Consider the following 11,935-nt stretch of genomic DNA (forward strand, 5'->3'; position numbering starts at 1 on the left):
CGAATGTGCCGACAAATCCCGATAGGAGTTGCACATATCTCGTTCTCAGGGCACACCGGATGGGCAAGATGTCGGGTTGGCATAGACCCTGGTTGCCCAGGGGGCGCCGGACATCGCTCGGTTTGGACCGGCACTCGAAGGAGCATTGGCCCGGGGGGCTAAAATAAAGATGACCCTCGGGCTCCGGAAACCCAAGGGAAAAAGGCTAGGTGAGGCAAATGTAAAACCAAGGTTGGGCCTTGCTGGAGGAGTTTTATTCAAAGCGAACTGTCAAGGGGGTCCCATAAATCACCCAACCGCGTAAGGGACGCAAAATCAAGGAACATAACACCGGTATGACGGAAACTAGGGCGGCAAGAGTGTAACGAAACACCAGGCATAAGGCCGAGCCTTCCACCCTTTACCAAGTATATAGATGCATTAAATAAATAAGAGATATTGTGATATCCCAACATAAAACCAACATGGAGCAATCTTCATCTTCACCTGCAACTAGCAACGCTATAAGAGGGGCTGAGCAAAAGCGGTAACATAGCCAAACAACGGTTTGCTAGGAAAGGTGGGTTAGAGGCTTGACATGGCAATATGGGAGGCATGATATAGCAAGTGGTAGGGAGCGCGACATAGCAATAGAACGGACAACTAGCAAGCAAAGATAGAAGTGATTTCGAGGGTATGATCATCTTGCCTGAGATCCTGCAAGGAAGAAGAATGAGTCCATGAAGAAGACAAACGGATGTAGTCGAACGAATCCTCACAACTCCGGAACGAAACCGAAGCTAACGAGAGAAGCAAACCGGAAAGAAGCAAACAACATAGTAAACAACCATCACATACACATGGCATGATGCACAACCAAGTATGATGCATGTCCGGTTTAATGAGGCATGGCATGGCAAAGTGCATAAACAATACTACAAATTAAATGGAGCTCAATATGCAACGAGTTGCATATTGACGAAACACCACATTCAAGTTATTTAGTTCGCTCTTGTTTATGTACCCAACAATATTAAATGTTATTAAACATGGCAAGAGGTGAAGCATAATTGAACTAACTATTTAGGCAAGTTTAAGTGAGGCCGGAAACAAGAAACAACAATTCCGGAAAATCCTCATATCCATATTTTAGATTTGGTACTGTTCTGCCCTAAACACAATTTTAATGTTGTTAAAGAGCAAAATAAAATGCACCCTGTTAATCTAGGCATTTACTACCCCATTCACATATATAATTTATTAAATTCGGATCTACGGTTAATTAGTTATGAAATAAATCATTTTAACATGGCATTTATGCAAAATTAAAACAAACAACATATTAAACATTTTAAACATGGGTGCAAGCAGCATATCATGAAACTAGATAAAATTCTAAGCGTTTTACATGTATAAATTATTTACATATGATGCACTGTTAAAGAGTTATTATATGCATGATGTTTGAGGGTTTTTTCCTGTAAAACTGCAATACTCTGGATAAATAGACAAATTCGCAGACGCTGAAATAAACATGAGCTGGCCGAAACTGAAACTGGAGCAGACCCAACAGTAAAAAAAAAAGAGGCGTTGGGGGTGCCTCACTATGGGCTTCGGCCCGGTTCGGGAAGGCGGCCCGCGGGAGGGCGCGGTGGAGCAGGCCGGCGGGGCTGGCCGAGCGCGCTGGATCTGGGAGGCTGCTGGCGACGCTGGGCCTTGGCGCGGATCTAGAGGCGCGCTGGTCAACGTGCTGGCGAGTGGCGCTTGTCCACGACGTCGGCTGTAGTCTGAAGAACGAAGACAGAGGGAAATTCAGAGAAGAAAAACGGGGAAGTGAAGAAGAAAGAGACGGCGAGGGAGATGGCATGGGCGCGACCGGGCCTGCCTGGGGTTGCCGGCGACGACGAGGCCAGTCATCAGAGGCGCAAAGGTGAGCGAGCGAGGCCTGGCGAGGTCAATCCTCCTGGATCGACGCCACGAGGAGGGACTTGGCGCGGTTGACGGGGCGCAGGCAGGAGGTGAAGGGCGCGGCTGCTGCTGGAGGTGGCACCTGCTCGCCGGAGACGCGGGAAGTGCTGCTGCTTGCGGGGGTGCTCGGGGCTGCGGAGGAGGAGCGGCGACGCGGTGCGCGAGATGAAGATGAGTAGGGGCGATGTAGCCCTGCGACAGGGGAAGCAGAAGGAGGAGCCATGGACGAGCTCCTGCTCGTTCCGCCGGACAGCAGGCGAGGAACTCGGGCGTCTCGACGCAGAGGTGCCATGGATCAAGAGGATGGAGCTCGAGGACGGGAGGATCCAGGAGGCGGGGATAGTGGGCGTCGGGCACAGGAGGAGCTGCTGGTTGGGTGCTTGGGCAGGAGGTTGGAGGGGGGATCGATGGACTTGGTCACAGGGGAGATCGAGCAGAGGAGGAACTCCACTCCTCTAGATCGGACGCGCGAGGCAGAGGGAGGAGGCTGCGGTGGTTGGTCGGGGAAGGATCCCGAGAAGGATTTGGTTAAGTGGCGGCGGCGAGGGACAATCCTCCTAAAATTTAGGGTTTGCCAAAATGGACTAGGGGTGGACGAATATATACATCACGGATTAGGTTAGGGGCTAATCGGACCCTTCGATTAAAATCAAACGGTCGAGATAAATAAGTTGGGGAGTCCAACAAAGAAAACGGAGATATTTTAGGGATGTTAGGGGATGATCCGGACCCATTGATAACAACAACCCGGGTCGGGTTCGGGACAATTTCCGGACGCGCGCGAGGGATGGTCTGAGAGGGGTCGACAAAGACAAAGTGTCTGACAAAAGGCCCCGGAGAATACAAGAGAGAAAACGAGGAGCAACGTTGCAAGTGTGGTTGGTCTCGAAACGGTCAACGAAAGCAAGGGGGGACGCGGCAACTATGAGCGGATGCAAGTTTTTAAAAACAATGACGGCAACGAGTGCCGATGCAATGCGGATGATGCCATGATGAGATGCAACAAACAAATAAAAAACACAACTGACTCGCAAAACAAGGAAGGCATCTGGAGCGTCGATCTCGGGGCGTTACAGTAGTGTCGCGTTAGCAGCATCCTGCAGTAGTGTAAGGCCCCTAGGGCCTTTGACAACTGGGCCCCGCCCGTCTATGCCAATGACACATGGGGCTCGCCCCTAGAAAAATAGTAATTTAAAAATAATAATAAGTAAATTAATTAATTAATTTGTGAATTAATTAACTTAATTAATTCTGTTTATTTAAACTAATTAAAATTAATTAACCTAATTAACTAGTTAACTAATTAATTTGTTAATTACGTTTGTGTGACTATGATAGACCGGCCCCGCACGTCAGTTTGACCAGTGAGCGGTCAATGTTGACCACTGATGGTAGGCTGACATCATGATGTTGCAATAAACGGATTTTGATTAAATTAAATCTGTTAATTCTAGAAAATGAATTAAATTTTTTAAAATTAATATAAAATAAACCGTAACTCGGATGAAAATATTTTGTACATGAAAGTTGCTCACAAAAATGTGACGATTCCGAATACGCACTCTGTTCGTCTACCACACGTCCCTAGCATAGAGAACATGGACTCGTCCCCCTTCGATTCACCTGTCCGAAAATGCCAAACACAGGGTAACCTTCCCGGATGTTTTCCCCCTTTGCCAGTATCGCCTAGTACTGCGTTAGGGCATACCTAGCACCGCTTATTGGCATGTCAGGCATCCTCATGCATCTGTTTCCATTGTATTCATTGTTTCTTCCCCCTATTCTCTCCGATAGACTTCGAGACTGACGCCGCTGCTCCCGACGTCGACTACACTCCCGACGAACCATCCTTCTCCGCAAAGCTTCCAAGCATGCAAATCCCCTTTGATCATCACGATATCACCTATTATTTCTCTGTACTGCTTGCATTAGAGTAGTGTTACTATTTCATCGCATTGATCCTATGCTGTTGCATAGTCTGTCTTTGCTACTACTGTTGATACCTTACCTGCAATCTTAAATGCTTAGTATAGGATGCTAGTATTCCATCAGTGCCCCTACACTCTTGTCTGTCTGCCATGCTATACTATCGGGCCGCGAAAACGTCGGGTGTTAATCACGGGTATATACATATATACATATCATACATGATACATGTTGTGATTAGATTCGGGTCGGCTCGTAGAGTACCCGCGAGTGATTCACGGACTGGGGGCTGAAAGGGCATGTTTTTCGATGACCCACTGAGTGGATCTTTATGGCGGAGCGACAGGGCAGGTTGAGACCACCCAGGAGAGAGATGGGCTTGGTCCCTGGTCATTGTCCGCAGTGACTTCAAAATAACAAGCTTGATGAGATTGGGAATTTTAATTGAGTTGGTCTTTTGGCTTATACGCACTAAACAACTACGCGGGGACAGTTATGGGCACTCGACGTCATTGTATCAGCCGAAGCTTTCTAGACGTCAGCGACTAACCGGCGCGCGCCCGGGTGGTCCGCATAAAGCAATCGCCTTTGTAATGGAGGTTGCCAGGACTGATCCTGGCCGCCCTTGCAACGTGCAGGAGTGCAACGGGCGATGGGCCCAAGACCCCTGCGCGCTTAGGATTTAGATCGGCGTGTTGACCTCTCTGTTGGGCCTAGGTAGGGCTGCCACGTGTTGATCTTCTGAGGTCGTACATCACCCAGGAAAGTGTGTCCGGCCAGAGGGGTCAAGCGTGTTGGGCAATGTGGTGCACCCCTGCAGGGAAGTTTATCTATTTGAATAGTCGTGTCCACGGTAACAGGATGACTTGGAGTTGTATTCCGACCTCTTACAGAGAAAATCGGATACTTAATAAAACACACCTAGATAAGTTCCAGATACAACCCGGTGATCGCTCTCTCACAAGGTGACGAGGAGAGGATCGTCGGGTAGGTATATGCTATGCGATGATACTTGGTTAACTTACCAGCTGCTCCCACTACACCACAACACTTGATTGGGGGCAATTACTGCCGGGAGAAATACTAGAATAAGGGCAAACCATCTGTCGGGAATCTAGATACTGCCGGCAGAAGTACTTAAGGGTAGAAGAACTGCCGGGAGATCCTTAGTAGCAAGGGCACTTGCACTGCCGGAAATGTCGTCCACATTTCAGGTCATCAAATCTGCCGGCACAACTAAATCACGGCCCACGGTCTGCCGGGCTGTCCATGGCGCGAGACCAACATAATTGGGCCCAAACGCGCGCTGGCGCGGGAGAAAAAGCGGTAGACTTATTTTTTTTCGCTCAAAAAAAAAAGAGTTATAGCCGCCGCCCAGTACTTCCCCAAATCGAACCCTCCAGAGTCGAGAGCCATCTCTCCTCCACCGCCGCCGCAGCCGAGAGCCCCTCTGTCCTCAACTACGCCCTCCACCGCCGACCCCCTCCGCCGATGTGGCGACCCCCACTGAGATCGATGCCGCCGGTGCGTCGAGATCGACCTCGACTCCGTCCACACGGATCTGGTGTGCGTGGTCAACGTCGCCTCGCTCCCCACGGCACCGCCCACGGCACCGCCCTAGGACTGGTCGACGGCGCCGGTGCGTCGAGGTCGACGTCGCCTTGATCCCCAGCACGAGATCCCGCTACGAACTCCGGGCCTGTTGTCTCAAGTTCGCCGTGCCAGCCCACGCCATCGCGCTCCTTTTCTCCGCGACCCTCCACGCGGACGAGCGTGGTCGGGCTCCCCACCACGTCTCCTACCACACCGACGGCGAGCGCGGTGCCTGCTCCCCACTACGCTAATACATCATGGTGCTCAGATCTGTCATGGTGGAAACGCGATGCAGGTATGCTTTTCCTTACAAAGGTTGTGAAACTCTTCTTTTCTGTTCGATGAGAACTCACGAGATATTGATGATTTATCTTCTCCTTGCTGCAGATTTTCCCTCCCTTCCACCGAATTACTATTGGGCTCCAAGTCTTTCTTATTGCTGCCTCTTTATTTTGCTTCCAAATTGATGCAGGCGCTATCAGTGAAAGGATTGGGGACTGGTTCTAGCAGTGTTAGGTTTGTTCCAGGAATTCATAATGCTCGTGATTTGCCACACTCATGGCAAGAATAGTTCTTCAATACATTTTATCGTTTTAATCTTCAGACATCTTGGTAGGAAGCAGTAGGGAATGTTTGCAGTTTCAGTTTAGATTGTACATAAAGGACTGTAGATATGTTCTCTGTCAGTCAAAACTTCTAAAATGATCTATGCACAATGGCAGTGGATACTTCTAAATGACTGCACACACGTTCTAGTAAGTTTTATTAGTATAGGAAGTTCAATAACCTGACGGTGCTAAATAAGTGGATGCTACAACTTAATACTAAATCAGTAAAACACTTTAGGAGTACTACAAGCAAGCTTTGGACAAAAATGTATTTGTATTGGTGCTGTTTATCCCCATTGATCATCTAGTTCGACTGTCATCACACACACATACTACTACGTGGAAGAAAACAACTAGCTAGAGAACTTATTTATGCCTCCTTTCATTTTGCTGCAAAGACAGATTGAAAGTGGACTACTCTTCTAGAGTTTAAATGTTACTCCCTCCGTCCCATAATGTAAGTAGTGTCAAAAAACGTCTTACATTATGGGATGGAGGGAGTATAATATGTTGGTTTTCTACAGTTCCCTTCTCTCCAATCTAGTTTTTACTCCATATAAGTTACTATTTCATAAGAATAACATGAAGCATTGATTCTTATATGTTCATGTATTATTTCAGGACAAGTAGTCACTAGCAGCTGAGCAAAGGCTACAACATGCTCGGAGGAGAAGTTTGAATGGAGACAGAGAGTACACTTTGTAAGGCATATATCCAACCTGAACTTCTTGTACTCTGTTAAGCCCTTGGGTCTCCTGAACCTGTATTCATGTGCCGTATAGAATACTTGCAGGTGCAACTCCCAAAGAAACCAAAACGATTTGATGTTTGCTGTGAGGTGTAAAGAAAAATAGCTACACACTAAAACAACAGCATGTGTGTACTAGTAGTAGCGCATACATGCTGGAGCTACTAGATTAGTATGTACATGGTTGTTAAGATGAGGCTGCATGCATAACTTAAAAAAGGAGATGATTAGTACGTACTTGTAGCAAGCATCCCAGTTAGCTAGCTACTTACATTTTAGTCTGCATCCATTTTAGTCCATTTTAGTCTGCATCCATTTTAGGTCATTTTAGTAAACAACAAAATTAGGCAAAATGAGAATACAGAGGAGAAATGAAATAGCCTACATCCATTTTAATCCAGTAGCAATTTTGCCAAAGGTGACCGTTGCAAACATTTTATCCTGTTACAATTACATTATTTGAACGAGCGCTTTTATTGTTGGTGGCTTATTTGTAAGCCCAACAAGTTGGGTGCTTTTCTTCATGGGTAGGTCATAACCTCAACCTTTAGGTTACTATAAACAAGTTTGGAACGACAGAAATATCATTTTTTACTGTTTTGTTACTAGCCTGATTCAAATCCTTTTCATCTCCAATGAACGAGCTTTGTACAACAATAGCCTTGATTCAAACTCCACGTACTGAATAGGTTCACAGCGTGCGCTGCTTCAGCCAACACCCAATAGCAAGGCAAACAAAGGTCTTAGAACACTTGTCCTTGTATGATGTAAAGATTGCATTTTTATTGGGCTATCTTGTCCTTCAAGTACTAGCTGCATGTTTATGTTACAATAGCTTTATTGTGCTATGAGAGCTCTGTTTTGAGTTTCCGGTCTGCTGCAGGTTTACCAAAGATACACTGGTTGATGGAGGTATGGGTGATCTACAAGCTTCTGAGGATTTGCATGATCTACAAACTTCTGAAGGCTTGGATGACCTACAAGCTGCTGAATGTTTGCAAGACCTACAATTAAGTTGGTGGAGTGATTATGTAATGTGCCTTGTTTGTTGAACCTGGTGACATTGGCAGGTTCTGCTCATCTTGGTGGTTGTTTTGGCACATAAGCAGCCACTATATGCTCTTTTTGGTTGGGTGACACACCTAGAAACATATATACTTCTCTCCTTGAGGCACCACTTATATTTTTGTTGTGAGGCACACCTAGAAACATATATGTGCTCCTTTTGTGGCACAACCTGTATATGTATGGTTGTTATGTTTATTAAATGAAGTTTAAGGTTTTCGATGAGGCCTATATGTTACTTTAAAGTGTATGTATAAATTGTGTGATCTGCCTGAGTGCTTGAACATAACGAAGTGTATTGCATTAGGGCTTCCTATAACAGTTTGGTAGTGAAATCAGAGTCCTGGCATAATAACTGCCAGGTGAACATGCTTTTGCAAGCCATAGAACTGTTGGTAATTGTAGTTTCATGTGCCCCAACCAATCTGCCGGGAGAAATGGACTGCTGGCAAATGCATGAGCCAAGGCAGAGAAACTGCCGGGAGAAATTTATCTGCCGGGACAAGTAATCCCCGGCAGCCGTTCTCGTGGCAGTTCTATCTGCCGGGAGAAACACTGTCCCGGCAGTTTGTCTGCCCTTATAAGTGCCTTCTCCCGGCAGTTTTTGTGTCCTTATATCAGTGTAGTGGTGTAGTGTCCCTTCTATATGCTTCAAGATGGATGCTGCCAGAAGCGTAGTCTTGGGTAGGACAAGCATCTCCCCCTTTATTCTGACATTCTGCAATTTAGTCCATAGATACTACCCCTTTCATTGATACCATTGCATATGTAGTGTTGATCCTTGCTTGCGAGTACTTTGGATGAGTACTCATGGTTGCTTTGCTCCCTCTTTTCGCTCCTTTTTCCATTCTTCTCGGCTGCTGCAACCAGATGTTGGAGCCCAGGAGTCAGACGCTACCAACGATGACTACCACTACTCCGAGGGTGCTTACTACTATCTGCAGGCCATCGACGGCCAGGAGTAGTTTAGGAGGATCCCAGGCAGGGGGCATGTGCCTCTTCGATCTGCATCCATGTTTGTGCTAGCCATCTTATGGGAAGTTGGTTAACTTTATGTCTGTACTCAAATATTGTTTCTTCCACTGACTCGTCTATGATCGAGCATATGTATTCGAGCCCTCGAGACCCATGGCTTGTAATATAAAGCTTGTATGACTTTAATTTTTGTCTAGAGTTGTGTTGTGATATCTTCCCGTGAGTCCCTGATCTTGAGAGTACACATTCGCATGTATGATTAGTGTACGATTGAATCGGGGGCATCACACGTAGCTCTACTTCCCCAGCTCGCTATGTCACTGCATGTGCATCATTTTCTAACTCTCAGCCCCCCATGTAGCTAGGCTTGATCGGATTGTCCAATGCCACCTAATTTTTTTCTATTGTTAGAGGTAAAGCTACTTCATGGAGTCGAATCTTGTACTTGGTTGAAATAGGAAAGGAAGGGGAAAAGATGTAGTATGAACATAGGACTTGGCACAAACAGAAAAGAAAGAGGATGAAAGTAGTACAGACTGGCCATTCAACCGGTCTCTTGGTCGAAAACGGAAATAAAGGCGAAACACACTAGTATGACCAGGACTAGATTTGTTATCCACCCATATGAATAGGTGTCTAAAGTGAACAAAAATGAGACCAACCTAGATATGTTGCTTGGATGTTTGTTTCTCGGGGCAACGAACTCTGAATCACCACTTTATGCCCCGGTTAGGTACATGGTGCTGGACTACTGGTGCACCCACTGTCCCATGCCCTTATAGCAACTATTTGGTTGTTCTTAATCTAATGCCCCTGGTAAAATGAAGCCATGCCTCTGTTATAAGTCATGACAAGTTCAACCAATTGTTTTTGCCAGTTATTGTTTGAGACTTTGACTTTTTCCTTTGTAGCTTTTTGTGCAAACAGGAATATCCATTTCACCTCGTTGCTATTGCGACCTTTTGGTGCAGTACACAAAACACTTACTGAAAGAAGTGATTTTTGTGCAGTTTAACTGGAGTGTCACACAGGAACCATTGGTTGATTTCAGTGGAACTGCACAAATGGAGATCTGTGTTCCAATCTTCATCCTCCATATTGGTGCCCTAACCTTCCCTTAGGTAAGAATGATATTTAATGCATGTGTTCACCTCTATTTTGCAACTGCCATGAGAAAATAATGCTATAGTTTACTAGTAGACTTCTACTCCCTCACTAACAAAACCAAATCTGACATTGAAGGCCAATCATGTACTTGGTTTCACAAATTGGTGAGGAGAAAGAGAAACAGAGCAAGAAGAGGAAGAAGGAGAAGTGGAAGAAGAAGAAGAAGAAGAGGAAGAAGAAGAATAAGAAGAAGGACATGAAGAAGGATCACACACGGGTACTGTCCTATTTTATCCTGACATCTTGCTAGTGGTATTGTATTGTTGTGTGATACGTCTCCAACGTATCTATAATTTTTTTATTGTTCCAAGCTATTATATTATCAATCTAGGATGTTCTATATACAATTACAAGCAACGTTATATCATTTTTTGGGACTAACCTATTAACTTGGTGCCCAGTATCAGTTGTTGTCTTTGCTTGTTTTTACTTTGCAAAATATCAGTTCCAAATGAAGTCCAAATGCTACGACACTTTTTGGAGATTTTTTTTCTGGCGATAAGACACCCTGGAAGCTTCGGCAGGGAACCAGAAGATTGAAGAGGGGCCCACTAGGCACCAGGGCATGCCAGGGGCCTCTTGCGCGCCCTGGTCGGTAGTGGGGCCCACGAGCATCATTTGGACCTACCTCCGCCTATATAAATACTCTAGAATCCCAAAACCCTTAGGGGAGTCCGCAAAATACTTTTTTTGGGGATTGTAGCAGAATTTTAAAATTTTCTACGCATCACCAAGATCCATCTATGGAGTATACTAGCAACGAGGGGAAAGCAGTGCATCTACATACCCTTGTAGATCGCGAGCAGAAGCGTTCAAGTGAACGGAGTTGATGGAGTCGTACTCGCCGTGATCCAAATCACCGATGACCGAGTGCCGAACGGACGGCACCTCCGCGTTCAACACACGTACGGAGCAGCGATGTCTCCTCCTTCTTGATCCAGCAAGGGGGAAGGAGAGGTTGATGGAGATCCAGCAGCACGACGGCGTGGTGGTGGAAGTAGCGGGGATCCCGGCAGGGCTTCGCTAAGCGCAAGCGGGAGGGAGAGGTGTTGCAGGGGGAGAGGGAGGCGCCAGGGGCTGGTGTGTTGCTGCCCTCCCTCCCCCCACTATTTATAGGGGTCCTGGGGGGGGGGGGGGCGCCGGCCACCCTGGAGATCCCATCTGAGGGGGGGCGGCGGCCAAGGGGGTGGCTTGCCCCCCAAGGCAAGTGGGGCGCCCCCACCCCTAGGGTTTCCAACCCTAGGCGCAGGGGGAGGCCCAAGGGGGGCGCCCCAGCCCACTAAGGGCTGGTTCCCTTCCCACTTCAGCCCATGGGGCCCTCCGGGATAGGTGGCCCCACCCGGTGGACCCCCGGGACCCTTCCGGTGGTCCCGGTACAATACCGATAACCCCCGAAACTTTCCCGGTGGCCGAAACTGGACTTCCTATATATAATTCTTCACCTCCGGACCATTCCGGAACTCCTCGTGACGTCCGGGATCTCATCCGGGACTCCGAACAACTTTCTGGTTTCCGCATACTAATATCTCTACAACCCTAGCGTCACCGAACCTTAAGTGTGTAGACCCTACGGGTTCGGGAGACATGCAGACATGACCGAGACGCCTCTCCGGTCAATAACCAACAACGGAATCTGGATACCCATGTTGGTTCCCACATGTTCCACGATGATCTCATCGGATGAACCACGATGTCGAGGATTCAATCAATCCCGTATACAATTCCCTTTGTCAATCGGTACGTTACTTGCCCGAGATTCGATCGTCGGTATCCCAATACCTTGTTCAATCTCGTTACCGGCAAGTCACTTTACTCGTACTGTAATGCATGATCCCGTGGCTAACTCCTTAGTCACATTGAGCTCATTATGATGATGCATTACCGAGTGGGCCCAAGAGATACCTCT

The 11,935-nt window shown here is 47.0% G+C and overlaps 1 long non-coding RNA gene across 2 annotated transcripts; it reads left to right on the forward strand.

Annotated features, from left to right (window-relative positions):
* The first annotated feature begins 5,236 nt into the window (after positions 1–5,236).
* On the forward strand, positions 5,237–8,112 carry LOC109763126 (uncharacterized). 2 transcript variants are annotated; one of them, XR_012202496.1, is made up of 4 exons: positions 5,237–5,761; positions 5,854–5,982; positions 6,696–6,780; positions 7,706–8,112. It is a non-coding gene; the product is annotated as an uncharacterized lncRNA (long non-coding RNA). The 2 variants fall into 2 exon arrangements; XR_002232833.4 differs by having other exon boundaries at positions 6,696–6,775.
* The last annotated feature ends 3,823 nt before the right edge of the window (positions 8,113–11,935 follow it).

Source organism: Aegilops tauschii, chromosome 2, assembly GCF_002575655.3.
Source record: "Aegilops tauschii subsp. strangulata cultivar AL8/78 chromosome 2, Aet v6.0, whole genome shotgun sequence".
In the NCBI taxonomy this organism is placed as follows: Eukaryota; Viridiplantae; Streptophyta; class Magnoliopsida; order Poales; family Poaceae; genus Aegilops; species Aegilops tauschii.